At 34.6% G+C, this 14,039-nt stretch overlaps 1 pseudogene; it reads right to left on the reverse strand.

Annotated features, from left to right (window-relative positions):
- Positions 1–4,922: 4,922 nt before the first annotated feature.
- On the reverse strand, positions 4,923–6,960 carry LOC143398324 (transmembrane 9 superfamily member 3-like; annotated as a pseudogene).
- Between the last annotated feature and the right edge of the window lie 7,079 nt (positions 6,961–14,039).

A 14,039-nucleotide genomic window follows, 5' to 3' on the forward strand; every position in this document is an offset into this window, starting at 1 on the left:
CACTCAGTGCCCAGTGCCACTTGCTGCCTGTGTTGGCCGCTTGAGCCTCGCTACCCGCCGCCGCTCAGAGGTAGTCAGCCCAAAAGAAAATGCAGCGCAGCTTACTGCCCTGCTCCAGAAGTCGGAGTTTGAGAGGAGAGTTTGCCAACAGTGTGGCCAGACTACAAAGGTTGAGCACAGGGACAGACCACAGCCGCCTCAGGAGAGATGTCTTGTCACTTTCCAATTCAGGTTTCATATTTCTTTGAGAAACCACACTTTGAATCTGAATCATATAATTGCTTTTTAATAAAGAGGTAAATTATAATAATTTAAATATCATTTCAAATATCTTACCTGGTTTCCTTAAATATGTTAATTTGCTATGATTTATAGATTCTGTATCAAGTATAATTCTTCTTAATTTCTTTCTCTTACAAAAACTTAGCTTGCAGAATATCACATGAAGTAAACTTTAAAAAGCTAGTAGAATCTTGTGATTTAAAGAATAGAATAGAAATCTAACTGAGAGCCTTTGTAATACTGAAACTACTCTTTACTCCCTTATTAGTTAGCCAACAATAGTTAGTTAATAAACTATACTTGAGGATCCACTGAAAATCCTAGACAAGGTATCTGTGACTTGGCATTTGTAATCCAAAAAGATTAAGAAAACAAAAAGGCACAAACTCTTGATTTATTCTATGAATGCATAAAAATAAAGTATTCTATTCATCTGAAAAAGTTTTGCCTATTGGTCAGTAGACTTAGTCCTTGAAATCAATATATTAAGATACAAGTAAAGAAATCAAAGTGAAAGGAAACCCATGTAGAATGGTAAAGTTAGACCACTGGAATTTTAGTAATAAATCTGCCCCCGTGCATATCTAGTAGCTAGAAATATGCAACCAGTGTATTTCATTTATCTGTATTCATTATTTATCACATGTCAAATTATGTAATCTTTCATATACACAAGTTTTGTGTATATGAAACATTACCTAATTTTGTGACACATGAAGACTATTATTTCATGTTATCTTCACATTAGCAGAGAAGATATTTGTTGTCTCTCAAAAAATAAACAACAGAAGCAACTGAGAATACTGTAGTTCATCCTTGTCCAAGGTCACACCTGCTCATGTGGAGTTAGAACCAGTCACAGATCTGCAGTTTGGTGCTGTCCACTCTGATTTCAGAATAGTGGCTCCTGTTCACTCTCTCCTATTTTAATTTTAGAATTCTGGCAGGATGGAAAGGGTATAAAGAAAATAAACCACTGCTTTCTCTACTATACACTTTATCTTGTAAGAATTTATGATATGTGGTGCTTGAGAACTGTGCCTTCCTTGCAATTCTTGCAGCATCTCTAGGGATGTTTACCATCCTATTTTCTTCTTTGCCACAGTGTAGATCAGCTTTACAAATAGCCACTCATACAGGAAAGAGCACTTCAAGTTGGACAGTCTAGTGTACTTTCCAATTAGATATATGGCTTGGTAAGTGCTACCTCTTAAATGTGCCACATTTTTATCACTGTCATCTTGAACCACTAGTAGTTAACAGACTCAAAACTCTTTTGCCACAGAAATGATGCTGTTGCAACAGAACTTTGTTATGAAGGATACATGTAGTTAAATAATGCTTTTTGGATACCTAAATAGCTACTCCATGAGGTTGAGGTAGAAAACCTTCACCAGAAAAGGGGGTAAAAGGTAAAATGGATGCTGTATAGTAAGATGCTGCTGCTGAATGTTGGTGAAAGCAGATGAGGCAGAAAGTGGGTATTTGGAGCTTTCTCAAGAAAAGTGTTGAGCTAATCCAACTGAGTATAAATACAGCTGCAAGCTCAGGGTGAGGTTCTGAAGTGGGCACTGACTGTGAACGTGTTTATAATTTTCAACAAGAACTAGCTACTTTTGCCCATGACTTTGAAAGTCTCTGGTAGGTGAGAATCAGCATAAGCCATTGAGAGAGCAACAAACTAGCTAGAGGCACCTCAATTCCTGCAGTTGGCCTAAATCATAATCTTAAAAAAAGACTAAACAAGTGGATTAATCTGAAAGACTTGATCTGGCACCATGTCAAGTAGGTCAGACAGGTGAGGCAGAGGCAGGCATAGCAAGAGCTGCATGAACTTGTGACTTATGAGAGTAAATGACTTGCCTCAGTTCTTTTTGGCTAAGGGCAGCTCTGTTCTTTGTGTTTCCTGCTCCCCCATGGGGTGGAATTCACAGCTCTCAAAATTTCAAGAAAGTCTAGAAAAGCTCTGTTTCCTGGAAATAATACCATATCCTTAATTCCTCAGGTAAAGGCTTTGGGTTCTGAATAAAAATTTCTTACTAATTTTTGTCCTGACTGGTAAACCCATTCTCTGTTGCTAGAAAAAGGGAAATTTGTACTAAGAAAAGGGGAATCATAAAGACAGGTGTGCAATTGTCCTCAAACAGCACAATCCTCAGAGAGGACCCATAATATCTGCAGTTCTCCTTATTGTGCCCTTGATTTTGTCAGCTCCCTTCTTTAAAAAAATTGTGGGGGGCAATGATAATATGGGTTCCCCAGAGTATATCCATCCCCTCTGCAACCTGACTGTGGGTTGACAATTTATGTAACACTAACTCTGAATATGTGGAGCTGACAGTTGTCAATTTAATATTTATACAATGTTTACTCCGTATGCAAAATCAGTCGGGCTCAAGTGTCATCAGTGGACACTGGATTTACAGTGCTTTAAATGACATCTGGTACGACTGAATTTTACCTTGGCATAGAACTATGGTAGTTTAAGAGACTGCTGGGATTTTTAATGCATTGTAATTTAGTATCTTACATAACATAACTTTATTATTATCCTTCTGGAAAATCATGGGACTTTAAACACTATTCTTACTTTTCTCTCCAATCTAGTTCTAGTCACAAATTATCACAAAAAGTAGAATGTTTATTGTCTCATAAATTTGGTACAATTCAAATAGAGCTTCATAAATTGGAATAGGCCCCAAAGTTCCTTTAAAGGTCATTTGATGACCAAATTTTCTCTTTCCTATGTTTACAAAGTAGGCAATAACCTTATGCTATCATTATTCCAAAAATTTCACAAGCTGAAAATAAATACATAATTAAAAATTATATACATGTATTTAAAAACATTTGGAAACATTAAAGCAATGTCTCTGTATATTATTATCATAACATTTCCCAATGGTATGAGAGTGTCTGAAAAACAAAAATTTAACTGCTGGACAATTTCTGAGAAGGGAAATAATTAGAACAAAGAAGAATTAATAGAGAATAAAAAAACAAGAAAGAATATTCTCTTTCATTTCATCAGACACCTTCATCATCCTGCATATTTTCTCCTATGACTCTTGGAAAGTTTATACATATAAACTTTATATATATATATATATATATATATATATATATATATATATATATATATATAAACTTTATGTATATATAAACTTTATATATATGTATATATGTAAACATTATATATATATATATATATATATATATGACAGTGAGAGAGAATTTTTAATATTTATTTATTAGTTTTCAGTAGACACAACATCTTTATTTTATTTTTTGTGGTGCTGAGGATCAAACCCAGCACCCCCCACATGCCAGACGAGCACACTACCGCTTGAGCCACATCCCCACCCATATATATATATCAGGAAATTTTATTTGAATATTCTAAAGCTGTAGTGCTTTAGATGTTACTTATGTGTCCCAGTCAGGATCAACAAAATTAAATGTTTCTGAATTACAATTTTAGCTCCTGTAGGAGTCTCAGACAAGAAACAGAAGAAAACAACCCACTTCTCAAAGAAGTATGACACACACATTTTGAAGAAAACCCAAAGTTTCATGCAATGGTAGGCAACATGTAAAAAGCCACCTAAATTCACACATGTCTACACCAATCATCATCAGAAAAAAAAATATTCCATTGTCCCTCTGTACATCCAAATGCATGTGGTAATCTATACCTACATTACATTACTTAATGTTATATACATTTATTACCCACTTCCCTTGCTTTTAATATCTTATGTAAAGCCTTCATTCAAACTCAAAAAGGTATAAGACTAACCTGGGTGGGAGGAAGATAATCACTTTAGACATTCAATTAAAATGTAGCTTATCTAAATCTCAAAATGTTTAATAAAAACAAATTATCTTCTCCATTTAACACTTGACTTTTAACTGTACAGTAAATTACATTGTAGAGAGTACACCTCTATTTTCAGACTGTATCTTCTTTTCTTAGAATTAAGATGTAACTGGACAATTTTAAGATGAACAAATGGGAAGTTGGTTCCACTAAGATGACAGTAGATATATTACATGCAGAAGTTATTATTTTTAATTCTCTCTTTAAATACAGATGCAGTTGAATTGGAGGGGAAAAAACCTATAACAGCTCAAAAAGAACACAGATTCAATATATAAAAATGTCTCACAATAGGTCGACGATGACAGTAAAAAATAAGAGGAAAAAAGTAATCTTTCTGGAACGTCATTTTTCAACAATGGAGAAACACTAAGTGCCAGGAAGATTTCTACTCTTGTAATTTTAGCAACCAAGTTTCCCTCTATTTATTTTATTGGAACAAATGAGTTAAATAAATGATCTCCCTCTTCACTGAAGAGAGCTGGTCTATTTCATCTTTCATGAGCTGTTTTGGGAAAGATTAGCCATGTACTGTAGTAATGCCTACTGCATAAAATCCAAGCATTTGCTGTGAACAGGTGGAGAAAGCAGTCAGTAGAAACATAGGATCACCGGAAATAGATGTTCTTTTAAGCCATCCATGAAAGAGACCCACACAGTACCCAGTATTAAGCCCAGATCTCTTTTTGTGATTTTTGCTGTGCAAATTCCACCCCTATGAAAGAGAAATTGATCCAAAGTTCCAGGTTTTCTTGCATCTCTAGTCAATTTTCACATTAGTATAGATTTTTTTTTGGACTAAGGCCCTTGTTCCCATTATGTAATTGCTCCACACATTGTCACCAAGGCTGTGCTATATACCACCATGTATCCAAAATAAAATGATGTTTGAAATAAGCAACACATCTTCATTTCAAAAAAAAATATTAGTAAAAGGAATACGTGTAAACATAGATTGAAGTTGCAGAGAGAAAACTTGTCCATTACCACGTATAATCCTCTGCATTTAACAAGAAGTATGTGCACACAATGCAACACAGATGGTCACAACACATAGTTGACCAGCACCAGGATCATGAAGCCATGGACATAATACACCTCATATGCCCAGAAAGATGTGAAGATGAAATACAATTCAATAAAGATAGAGCTAAAAGATAAAATTCCTCCCAGGCAAACAATAACTGCAGGCTCCAAAAAATATTTTTTATCTGGTATAGGACGAGGTACAGCATTGACAGAGGAAAGAAGTTGGGCTGACCTGAAAAATTTCAGCCAAGTGTTATACAAATAAGATTTAGATGAAGAATAACCAAAAAAAAAAGATGCAAAAGCAGCCACCATTTTCCAAAAGGAATAGCTCTTGAAGCATGGTAAGAAGTGGCTATAAAATTGATGAAGAAGGCCTGCAACACACCACAGCTGGGATAATGAATGCCCCAGTGAACATCTGTTTTATCCATCTCCTCTCTTCTTGTCTAGCATAGAGACTTCCTCCAAAATAACCATACCCTGGAGATGTAGCAGCATAGAAAAACATATAAACCTTCTATCAGTGCAACAATAATAACAATGAGAGACACAGCAAATATCTGACATCCAGAAACAATGAGAGAGGAATATTGGCGGGTGACTTGGTGGTCTAAATACAACTACATGCACCTGCTTCCATCCATATTCAACTCCTAAGTCTCTATCCATGTCATCCATTTCTTCTTCTTTACTGTACTGGGCATAATCTTTCCTTAAGTGCACATTAAAATCATTGAAACTAAGCCTACCAAGAAGATCACCACCTTGAAGGAGTTAATATTGAAAACCAGTGAATACTGTGTTGAAAAAAGGACAGATCAAGATAATTGTGAAATTGAACTTCAAATTTTACTTCTGACTTTTTCCATTTTACTGAATATGACATCTGTATTTTGGTATTGGGAACCAGTTTCACCTTTCCTTCAACAATTCGATTTCCACTAAAACCTATTTCAAGCTGTTTGTAGGTCCAAAGATAATAGTCTTCTCCATTTCCATCTGCTTCACCAACAATACCCCACATTGGTAAGTCACCTATGTACATCTGGTACCAGTAGTGATTTTTGATAGCATAAACAAAGGCATCTCTCTTTTCTTTATCGAAATCAATTTCACAGTAAGTGGCTGGCATCACATCATCTTTAAATTTAATATCCAGACCATTAAATAAACTCCAAATCAACTCCTTGAATTGCTTGTCCCAGAGTTTCATGCTAATGACTGTTACTTTTTTTTGACCTCACACAGATTAGACGTGAAAAGTATTTGTATGTTTCCTGGCGATTTTGGAAGGGCCCAACAGTATTCATCCATAAAACAACTTCTTCTTTATCTTGAAACTAACTTTCCTGCCTTGCTCCAGTCCACCATTGTGAAAACTATCCGTCCTAAGTGAAAGCCACTCCTAGAGTCCTTAACATCCATGCTTGGATGTGAAAATGCAATTAAACCGCTGATCAACTTTAGAGCAAATGCAAGAGACAGCCCTGCGAATGGGACAGCCCTTCGAATGGGAAACTCGAGACTTTAGGGTCAGAAGTGGCCCAAGGTACAGACCATCTGGATGGAGCCTCTGCTGGGAACCCGTGTTCCTGCTCATCTGCCTGGGCCCTGGGCAGCAGCAGCAGCAGCGACATCGCTGTGGTCGCTGACATGCCAGGAGCGCCCTGCATGTCATCCTGGGCGCTCGCGCTGGACCGGCCCATCAACTGCTGGGCGCTCGCGCTGGACCGGCCCATCAACTGCTCTGCCGCCATTTGTGCCATGGCCGTTTCACATCCACAGGGAGCAGGCAGACTCATGGACCTGGGCCCTGCCTCTGTGGCCTCAACAGTGGTCCCTGCTCCTGAGCTGCCCGCCCCCGTTCCCTGCCAGCCTCTTCCTCTAACTCAGCCACAACAGCATTAAACAGATTTAAGTGAGTCTTTGAAAAATGCTTATTCCACTCCCCAAAGATAAAAATTTCACAAGGACAAGGACATCACTTGTTCTCATCTTGAATCCCCACACACCATGCACAGATCTCGCCAAAGGTGAGTATACTATATATTTTATGAAAGAATATATAAATAAATTTCTTTCAATTGGTGAAATAAAAAGTAAATAAAGAACTAATGAGTTGAGTGGGTAACTAGAGGTTAAGAGAGTTAAGGAAGTAAGTTCAATAATGCTGTAGAGGGAGGGTTGAAAAGACTAAAGACTGGGCTATGTGCCCTGATTGACAGCCTATTTGGGTCCTAGTGCCCCACAGAGCCCAGGTGCTGATCAAGGATAGGAAGCATCCATCACAAGACCTGAAGGGGACTCTTTCCTCTGATTGTGTAGGTGGCTGTGAGCTATTATCTTACTTTGGATTCTAGTTCCATACTGTGTATGCAGTAATTGTGTGACAGGCCAGGTGAGCATTAAACAATGGCTGTTTTTATTTCTTCAGCTCCCTGTGCAGTTATTTAGCATAACAGACAATAGACAAAGAAAGCAGACAAACAGACATTTGTAAGCAGATTTTCATAGTGGTCATCAATATATCATTATTGTAATTCTTCAAAGTTCTTGGTATCTTTTAATTGTAAATTCAACAGGAACAAATCTAAGCTTACCTGTCTAACCAGTTGGTGCGTAATAATTAATATCATTTTTATTATAATAAAAGACCATCTTAGCTAATATAGCAAGTTATCTTTCTTACAGGGCTATTTTTTTAAAAGAATTTGCAATATAATTTATTCAGGCTACTTTATGTTCACAAATTTTTTTACATACTGTCTACAAGAAGAAATTTCTTAACAGGCTTATTAATTTGAGTTTTAAAGTTAATTAAAGAAAAATATCACCAAATTAACTCAGCCTAATTTATTTAACTAGCTATTTTTACAGAATAAAAAATATATGAATTTATGCCTTCTTTGACCTTTAGTAACTTTCGTTGTAGTACCTTAGTTTTTAGTACCTCCATTACATAATCCTGCAAAAAGGGTCAGTAATTTATGAATATGACAGAAGTGTTAATATTTTTTAAAACTGCATTAAGGAATTTGTTTTTACCTCTTATTTACTAAACTTTTTAAAAAGTCCTCATGTTTTTAGAAAACATTTATTCACATGCCAAGCTTGATGTTGGGATTACCAACATAAAAATTTTGATTTTTATTCCTCAGGTCATTTTACATTGGAAATAGAGATGCAGAAACCATGTATTTCTTTACACTGTGATAAGTAAAATAATAGAGGTATTCACACAACATATAAAATTGCAAACAAAGACTAGAGGCATGTTATTCAACTTCAAAATTTACTTCATTGGCAAAGATTTTGAAAGGCAACTATAAGAGTTTTTTGTTTGTTTGTTTGTTTGAAGGAAAACAAAATAGCAACCAAAGGGTGTGTGTGTGTGTGTGTGTGTGTGTGTGTGTGTGTGTGTTTGCAGAGTCTTCATGGGGGAGTATAATTGGGGTATTTCAAGTATGTGCAAAGCATGTGAAAAGTCAATAAGGCTTCAAATAGCAGTTTCTCACTTTTAGTTCTATATAGCATTTATGTAACCATTGATGAGATGCTTTGGCAGACAAATCAGGGCCATAATGACTCTTTATTCTAAGGATAATGTAGACCCACTGGATTTTATTCAGAATTGTTTCTTAGCTTTTCTTTTCCTTTCTTCTTTCTTTCTTTACGCCACATACTCTTGTTCAACATTCACAAAAAGAATATGGCCTCCTTTAAAAAATTTTACAATTCTACATAAACATTATAAAACAATTCTAATCTCATCAATTACATTTTCCCAGTTACTCTATGGTGAATATGATTTATTTAATTAAATATGTCATACTCCTTTTACCCTACTCCTCCCCCAACACTTAAATGAAAATGTTATATGATTTCTTTGCAGTCACTGTGTAGAAAATAAAAATTTAAGATCAGTGTGGAATGTGGATTTGTAATTTTCAGAATAAACTTAGGGTATCTGTTAGGAGGTTATTGTGTACTTCACATAAAAATGATAAATGCCTGAATTGAAGTAGTAGTGGTAGGAGCGGAGAGAACAGGATTGGTATGGAAGATACTTAAGGAGGTTGGATCAATAGGACTGGGTCAAAGATTGAATGTGGGTTGGGAAAGATAGAAATGTTCAGGTTGACTGCCCAGGTTCTGACTCAGCCTTTTGGGTCGAAGGTGACCATGTTACAGTGTGTTTAAGGGTAAGGTTCAGAAATAAGATAGGAAAGATTCTGAGTGTTCCTGGGAATCTAATGATTCAGAGATGGATGTTGTATAAAATATATGGACATATTTACTGGAGCTCAAGAGAGAGATCTGACAGGCAAACAGATTTGAAACTCATTGCTGAACAGTCAGATGTTGAAGTTACAGGATTGGCTAAAATGTTCCAGGACAAAGTTAACTGGGATCATAAGAAAAAAATTGAAGAAAATCCCATATTTACAGGGAAGAGGAAAAGATAAAACCTGAAGGATACTAAGAGACAACATCATAGCAGTAGGGATTAAGGAAAATTATCAGAATCTTGGGAGATGATAGAGAAAATAATTTTAAGATTAATCAAGAAGAAGGAGTCAATGTCAAAAGTGATTAAGAAGTCAAGGGGGATAAATCTATACAATTGTCCACTTAATTTTGTTGTTAAAAAGTCATAATAGCCATCATGAGGTGGCATTTTAAGTTTTTTTTTTCTTTTAGCACACTGATTTCATTTAGAGAAAGAAAACCGAATGAAAACAAAAGTATTCTGATATCTCAAAAACATTTACTTATTTTTCTAAATGTTCCAGGACCATTTGATCATTTTTAGGAAAAGGAAGAGAAAAGGGCATATTTTATTTGCTGCTTCAATATCATTATTTCAGTCAATTGTTGATTTTAGTAAATCCATATTACTAAAAATGAAAAAAACTGTCTTCTCAAAACTCTTTTTTTTCAAGACATTAGCTGCATTTTCTTCATTATGTTAAGGAATAACTCAGAATGTTATTTTCTAACATATTATTAACAATTCTAGATTCATGGTACAGGGGTTGTAGTTTGAAATTTTACATCAAACTATTAATTAATATTAAAGCAACAGCAACCAAACCTTGTAGCATCTCTTATGAAGGGGGTCCATGTGATTCACCAAATTAATCAGCAAATTAAAAGCATCAAGGAAAATTTATTCCCACATTGAGATTTTGCTCTTTATTCAGGCCTTCCAGTTTAACTTCTAAGTATGGGAGACAACATATACAAAGTTCAAATCTGGTGTTAATGAATACAGGAAAGAGGAAGAAAATATAAAGCTTCCCCTCTATTCCCTAACAATATCTTGTAAACAACAGGTCAACAAGTATTTCAAAGTAATGTGAACACAAAGCTCAAAATAGCCTTGGGTAATACAGGAGAGCAGAGAAAGCACTCAACTGTATGCCAAGGTCAAAAATCAGATGAGAGGGTACAGGTGAAAAAACTGGCAGCAGGAATAACATTTTGGAATTAGGAAGAAAAGAGATGCTTCCCAGGATTTGCCCACTTTCTGAAACAAGATTGTGTGAGTTATGCTTCCTAGATAATGTAGCATTTACAACATGGATGGCTAGTAACTCTAGAGATGTTAAACCAATTATGTATTTAATCCCAGGTCAGTACCCATATTTCTCAGTAAATAATCTCTTCAATTAACTAAAGAAGATTCCAAGAATACATAGCATTTCCTAAGCGAGGGTATCCTTTGTGAATAAATACAAATCTTCTTATTTCTTTGGTCTGTTGTTCACCCAAAGGGCAGAGACAAGAAGGCTAAAATGGGATTCTATTCTCTCAATAAATTTAGCATTGCTATTTGGAGTCTTTAGGCTTCAGAACATCTACAGAGCAATAGAATTATCTAATTCATATCAGGAGGAACAGAAGACTGTTGTCTCTCCATAATCAGAGAGGCACTATATATACTTCAGAAAATTATAAGCACATAACTTTCCAAAATCTCCTATGAATCTATATCTGGTAAATGTAATTTACTTTCTAATTGACTTAAAATGTTCTCAGTTGGGAAATGAATTAGAATGTTTATCTAAATATTCCAATAATCTAGCACAATGCATAACTTTAAGACTTGGAAAATGACAGCACATGTCAATATTAGCACATGGACACACACATGATTTGTATATTTGATTTAGGATATGACATAAGGAAATGCAAGATTAAACCCTGACATGAAAAATTTTCAAGTCCTCATGAAATTACATGCAGTTGAAGAGATAGAAAAGACTTCATGTCTTGCTTGATGTGCATAAATAATTTTTGAAAGAACTGCAAAAACATACTTTGTAAAAGAGGCGTATAGCTCTAGAAAGTTTATTAAACCAATGATAGCCAAAGGTTGACAACAAAGAAAAAGTATTTCAATTTCTGTGATCTTCAGAAACATTCTAATAACATAATAGTAACATTACTATTAGAAATAATAAAACATTATTTCATAAGATTGATTTCCAGTTTTCCAAATGTGAGGGCTGTTGGGAACAAATTAAAAGCATTGGAAAGTGCATCAAAATCTCTGTTTGGAATGAATAAAATTGACAATAGAGATGTTGAGGCAGTTTCTTAGCTCCTGCTTGTGAAACCCTGAACATATGGGTGACTCCTTTCTGACACCAGCTCCTATCTCTATTGTTCAACCAAACTCATAGGTTATATGTTAGCTAGAAAATAACCCTTCCCTTGCTCCACCTGACCAAAATCTTATATGTTTTCAGGTTGTTTCTGAAATGTCACCTGCTTCATAAAGCCTTTTCTAAATCTCTTCAACTGAGTGTAATCTCTCCTTCCGCTGCCCTTGTGAAGAATCTCACTCCTCACCTTGTGACATCCACTTGTATTACTTGTTCATTGCCCACACTCTTTTTCAACTTCCTAGAAGGAACACAGTTTCTTGTTGAGATATGTATTCTTTGTCTCCTTAGACCAATATCAGATAGATGGATAAATGACAACTGATGCTCAAATATTTTATTTTTAATTCAATTAAATTACAGAGAGGAATAGTAGGCAGGTATAAAAAGGATTTTAAAGGACAGACAGAAGACACTTTGGCCAAAATGTTTTTTATCAGAAGTGTGCAAATGGGCCTAAAATAGAAGGCATCCTGCCAGTCTATGGACGGACGAATTCTCTTTTGTCTACACATATTTTTTTTCACTCTATCACCATGGCTAGTTTATTATATTTTTGTCTTACTCACTTGCTTCCTACAGTTGATTTTCACAATGATCATGTGCCAGTTGACTAGAGCATGAATTTTTTTTTTTTTTTTGTGGCAGTCAAAAGTGGTACAATTACAAGGTCACCTTATCTCTGCACTTTTATTCAACCATTTAATTCATCCTGATATTTGACTTTTGTGTACTTCCAACTCATGAACATAATTTTACTTCTGACTTTGGATCCCATTTTAGAAATGTCAGCTCTGAGTTTATAGCTTTGAAAAAAAGTTAAAATTATGAATTGAATTAAAAGATTCAAAACACATTAGGAGAAAATTACACACTTAGAAACCATTAAATGAGTGCAGTAGAAAGGATATGCATAACATTAATTTATATTAAATTTTGAGTAAGTAAAATAATTTAATTTTGAAATAGTTCTAATCTTATAATTTTGAAATTAATTTCTAAAATTAATTATATTCTCTAAAGTAAGTTTCACTTTTTAGAAATAGTCTGAACTTTGTTTTCTCTAAACATACTCTAAAAATAATCTCACAATTTCCAATTCAAATTTATTGAATTTAGTATGCCATGTAAAATGTTTTGCAATTCCTGGTAATAATAGGAAAAATCAACTGCTTGTTTATTCAGATTATCAGTACTGTTTGAAAATGCATGCAATATTTACTTATGATTTGTTTTTACTGTTGATAAATTTCTCTTTGGAGGAGTTTGGGAGGTAATAATATGTCCTCACTTTAGGAAAAATAAAAGATAAGAATCTATGCTTATTTAATGCTTATTACGTGCACTGTATAAGTAATCTCACATTTACCTTTTGAGATTTTTGAGGTTCTGAGTTTTTCTTTCTTTCTTTCTTTCTTTCTTTCTTTCTTTCTTTTTATTTCTTTCTTGTTTTTATTTTTTGCATTTTATAGGATTTGAAGAAAAAAAAATACCAAGAAGTTAAGTAACTAAGGTGGAAACATTCTAAACAACTCAAAAGTCAATTATTTATATAAGTTCACAGTTTACCACAACACAAAATAAGCAAATAAAATGTAATAAATATTATTTGATGGTGTATAATACATACTAGATATTGGCAATTAAAAATAGATAAAAATGCACACATATTTTTTATGTGTATACTTATTTTTAAAAGTAAGTTAAAAACATGTAAGACAGACTCAAAGAATCACATAAAAACAACAAATCACATAAAAATAGAGAAACCTGTTAAAATTTACTTTAATATTAATTTCAGAGTAATAGATTACAGGTTATTTTCATTCTGTTATTTACTCTAAATTTCTGACTATGACTATTTCACAAGTTTTCTTTTCTTTCAACCCTCCCATCCCCCACTAGTACTATGGATTGAATCCAGGTACATCCCCAGCCCTTTTCCTGTTTTATTTTGTTTTGTTAAGAGAGGGTACAGGGTCTTGCTAAATTGCTGAGACTACCCACAAACTTGTAATCCTCCTTCTTTGGCTTCCCAAGTCTCTGGTCTCAGTTTTATTTAACAACAACAGTATATATTGCTGGGAAAATTGCTCAGTAGTAGAACACTTGCCTAGCATTTGTGAAGCCCTGGGTTCCATCCCCAGTACTGGAAAAGGAAAGAAGGAAGGAAG

Source organism: Callospermophilus lateralis, chromosome 4 (assembly GCF_048772815.1).
Source record: "Callospermophilus lateralis isolate mCalLat2 chromosome 4, mCalLat2.hap1, whole genome shotgun sequence".
NCBI classification, from domain to species: Eukaryota; Metazoa; Chordata; class Mammalia; order Rodentia; family Sciuridae; genus Callospermophilus; species Callospermophilus lateralis.